General features: G+C 36.5%; 1 pseudogene; it reads right to left on the bottom strand.

The window, feature by feature from the left end:
• Positions 1-2,178: 2,178 nt before the first annotated feature.
• LOC141489641 (NAD-dependent malic enzyme, mitochondrial pseudogene) lies at positions 2,179-4,115 on the bottom strand (annotated as a pseudogene).
• Between the last annotated feature and the right edge of the window lie 888 nt (positions 4,116-5,003).

The following is a 5,003-nucleotide window of genomic DNA, read 5'->3' as shown; positions in this document are numbered from 1 at the left end:
GAAATCTAAACACACCCTTTGCCAAACATAACATCATAAAAGGAAACATCAGTTCATAGAGAAAAACAAAAGCTGCAAACCTAAATGGAGACTTAATAAAATTCTAAAACATGAGTCTATCATAGAACAAAACATAGAAATCACAATTGCATGGAAGACTGATGATGAGATAACAGCAAAATTTCTGGTATGCAACTAAAGTAGTCTTCAGAAGAAATAATATTTCCTTAAAATAAAAAGTGAAAAAATGAAATAACTGAATTTTTTTAAATTTTAAAATTATCGTATAATTCCAAAATCAGTATCAAAGAGACATCTTCAAAATTAGAGGAGAAAGAGATGAATGGTTAACCAAAATCATCCTAGAACTGCTAAAGAAAACTATGTAAATAATTTGAAGACTAATACAATTTATATCTTTTAGGCAACCTAACTAAAAGAAAGAAGGCCGAGACTATGTTGATTTGGGAGAAGAGAGAATTCAATTTCCATGTCCTTTAAGCCTCTACCATGGTTAGATTACCATGAACTGGGAGAGAGGGGGAATATACAAGACATTGCACCTTAAGTCATTTTCAATGACTGTCCCCCATGCTTGGAATACTCTCCCTCTTTTTTTCTCACTCAAATTCATCCTCTACTTATTATTAAAGTGATCTTCCTAAAGGGCAGTTTTGACCATGTTGCCTCCAAAATACAATATAAAATCCTATTTGACTTCTAAAGTCTTTTATAACTTTAGCCCTCCTGCCTTTCTAGTCATTAAATATCTTCTTTCTCCTAATTCCTATGAATTCTGAAATCCAGTGAAATTGGACTTTTTTCCTGCTAGTCATACATCATACTCATTTCCCAATATCAGTGTTTTCACTGGCTGTCTACCATGCTTGGAATGACCTTTTTCATCTTTATTTCCTGATTTTCCTAGCTTCCTTCAAGTCTCAGCTAAAGTTTTAACCTTCTGCAAAAAACTTTTCTAAGGCCTCCTTCATTTTCAAGCCTTTCTTCAGAGATGTTTCCCAATTTTCCTGTAGATATCTTGTTTGTGTAATTGTGTGCATGTTATCTCTCCTCTTAAATTGTGAGCTCCTTGAGGACAGGCTCTTTTTGTCTTTTTGTTGTTTTTCCTACAGTGCATAGCATAAAGTAAGTACTTAATAAATACTTGTTGCCTTTACATGATCTGGCCTTCCTAGAATTTTATTACATCTCTTTATTTAGAGGGTCATGAAGTCAAATTTTTGTTTGTTTTTGTAACCTGAGCACTGAGTATCATTACTGTCATGTTGTAAGATCTTTTTTTTTGATTGTGAAGGGGACAATACATTTAAGTGAATAATTTATGAATATATGGTACATTATATTAAATCCTCTATTACATTATATCCTCTTCCAAAGGAATCATTAGAAATCCAAGAAAATGGAAGTACTATAAATTATGCTTGCTTCAGAATGAAACTTCAAGATTGAACAATTTAATGTGAATTACATATCAATGTTACCTATGTAAAATTAAAAAAAAAGAATCTGATTATAATTTCTGTGTATTTTTAATAGGCTGGCTGACCATTTCCTTGGTTTTTCTAAGGCTAGTACAAGATCCCATATCACTCTACCAATATAATATTTTAGACCCTATAGAGAAAATAAATATAACGATAAACTTTTCCTATCTCTTAAACTAGTCTGTCAGAGATTTACAAAGTCTCTGATTAAAAAAAGCAGCTGAATAAAGGAATAACATTTTAGATACCAGGAAAAGTTTTCCTTTAGACTTTGGAGAAGTATAGATTTTTCTAGTTAAAGGGATTTCTTGCTGTGAGTTAGAATTCAACATTAGTTATTCACATCCACAGGAGTGAATTTTAAATAATCCTGAAGGAATTGGCTAGAGAAGATTATTACTTATAATGGCAGAAGTAACTTAATTTTGGCAGTCAGCAGTGACTGAGAATATAAACAAATACATGTTAAAATATATGTATATAGATTTTAAATATATATAGTGTGGTATGTGGTCTAAGTTTGTATTAGAACATTACAGTCATTTAACTTTTTAAAAAAATTCATGAATAGTGTAAGTTATGTATTCTCTCACAAATAAGATTTGTACATATTGGGGAAACAGATCAAGCAAAATGGAGTAAGACAACAAAATATGGAAACAAATTGCAAATCTCAAAGGTTTTCTCTACTTGGTCTGGAAAAAAGGGGGATCTGAAGAGGTCCCTGCAGCTTAGCAAATATTCTTTCAGAAGGAATGCCTTTATTCAGATAATTTGGGAGGTTGTGATGCAAAATAAGGCCATTCATATCCATCTGGCAACAAGGAATCACAGTCACTTCGCCATATTCTTGATCTAACATATTCGGTCTTGTTCTCTGGTTCTGGGTAACGGAAAGCCATCTTGTTGGCATACAGATATTGTGTAATTTTAATGGCAATGTTAATTGAAACTTCCTGAATATTAGAGAGTCGTGGGTAAAGCCTTCCCTCAGCTAGGTCCTGTTCTGTCAATTGTTCTGTCAGTGCCTTTGAAGCTTCTAGAAAGACATGGTTGCTGATATGCCGAACACCACTAAGAATTACAACTAGAGCCACTCCTGGGAAAATATAAGCGTTGTTTCCTTGGGCTGGGGTAAAAGATCTCTCATCTTTTAATTTCACAGGTTCAAATGGACTACCACTGGCAAATAAGCATCGACCCTCTGTAAGGGTGTATGCTTCTTCAGCTGTGCATTCAGCCTTTGCTGTAGGATTACTTAATGCAAATATTACTGGTCTTTCATTGATTGAGGCCATGTCTTTGATCACATTAGGAGTAAAAAGTCGACCAGTACCTGCAACACCAATAATAGCTGTAAGTTTAAGTATATTTACTGCATCTTCAAAAGTTTTAGGTATGGTTTCAGGAGCTAAGTGAGCAAATGGGTCTTGATGGCTATCTATCATATCTTTCCTTCCCTTAACTAATAAGCCATATTTGTCAAACATCCAGATTTTTTTTTGTGCTACTTCTTCAGAAATACCATTTTCCATCATGGCCATAACAATGAGATTTGCAATTCCAAGAGCAGCCTCCCCTGCGCCAAGGAACAAGATGGTTTGCTCTGAGATTGGTTTACCAAAAAATTTCTGTACAGAAAGAAGACCTGACAGTACTACGGAGGCTGTCCCTTGAATATCATCATTGAAGGTGCAATATTTTTCTCGATATTTTCTCAGGAACCTGAAAGCATTATGATTTCCAAAGTCGTCAAACTGAATAAGTGTGTTCTGACCATATCTGTCAGTAATGGCTTGCATAAATTCATCAATCAGGTCATCATAACGTTGTGAGCGATCTCTTTTCTGATATAAGTCCATATAAAAAGGATCTTTTAAAAGCAATGGATTGTCAGTTCCCACGTCAATACACACAGGAAGGCACTTATCTGGTCGTATTCCAGCACAAGCTGTATATAAACAAAGTTTTCCTACTGGAATTCCCATTCCATAGACATCCAGATCTCCAAGACCCGATATTCTCTCTCCATCAGTTACCACAACAGCCTTAACATCATTTTCTGGCCAGTTATCCACAATTGATCTAATATGGCCTCTGTCTGAGATTGAAATAAATAATCCCCTTGGTCTCCGAAAGATGTGTCCATATTGTGAACAGGCTAGACCTACAGTTGGGGTGTATACTATTGGCATTAACTTTTCAATATCATCTTGAAGAATCTTATAAAATAACTTTTCATTTCTTTCTTGGGCTCCCATTATGTAGATATATTTTTCCAAAGGATCACTTATTCTTTTTATGTTTCTATGGAATCGTAAAGCTTGAATATCCTGTGTCTCTATTCTAGGAGGCAGAAGCCCTTGAAGTCCAAGCATTTGTCGTTCTTGCAATGTAAATGCCATTCTTTTGTTTGTTCTTGGATTCAACATTAATGGCTTGCCTTTCTCTTTGGTGTGAGCACTTTGACATGCCAGCGTACAAGGAGAGGCAACTATTCTTAATCTGGAGAACATCTTTTCATTCACCGGACTCCTCGCCGGGCGACAGGTGCTGCTGCTGCCGCCGGGGCGGCGTGCCCCCTCCACCTGCCCTGCCGCCGCCGCGCCTCCCGCCCCTTCTCCGCGCGGCTGCCGGGCTCGGGCGCAGACGGCTGCAGGAGGCGGCCCGGCGGACACTCACGTTGTAGGATCTTAATGAATCTTGTGGTCTGCCTTGTACTCCCTCACCTATCTGGCCAACCTTCCTACAATCTGGTGGCTCTCTGTAGATTTCATTTGGCACAATATTCCAGAGCTAAGTGTCCGTCAGTCTTGTTTTAGATTGTTCAAAACAAAAATGTGATATGAATGGGGAAAAAGTCATTCCCTTAAAAAAAGAAATCCAAACATTTCAATCCACATCTAATTTTTCCTCTATCTCTTTCTTGAGGCATGGCCTCAAGATAACCTTAACCCAAAGGAACAAGTTAATCCTTCTTTCCTGGTTTATATCCTTATTATTGATGGATAATTTTGCTGTTTTAGAAAGACTTGTCTATCTTTACAGCCTAATTTCCTGAAGTCGTAGTCAAATGTCAGGGTTGAAAATGATAATCTGGCAACCACCATGAATATACCCCAATGGCCTGGACACTGGGACAGAGGAAGAATGGATCCTCATAAATTTCTACTACTGGATTTCAAACTACATCTTATTTCCTTATTGTCAAAGCCACAGCAACACTTTAATGCTGGGCCTTTCAGGATAGTTCTCATTTGGTAATACAATAGGAAGTAAAGGTAGGATTGATTTGCAGTTGAGAGCAGGCCTGGAAGAGTGACAACTTTGTAAATATTTTTTACCTTTTTTTTACCCTTTTTACCACGTTGTTTATGATGGAAATTTCTAATGATGATCTAAGGTTCAGGAAGAGGTAAAAGTTCATGGATTGGAATTTCACCATCTGAGAGCCTCAGAAGAAAGTCTAGGTCAGTTATCTGTGCTTGTATATCTGTA

Source organism: Macrotis lagotis, chromosome 5 (genome assembly GCF_037893015.1).
Source record: "Macrotis lagotis isolate mMagLag1 chromosome 5, bilby.v1.9.chrom.fasta, whole genome shotgun sequence".
NCBI lineage: Eukaryota > Metazoa > Chordata > Mammalia > Peramelemorphia > Peramelidae > Macrotis > Macrotis lagotis.
Note: the sequence above shows the minus strand (reverse complement) of the source record. Positions and strands in the feature narration are given on the sequence as shown.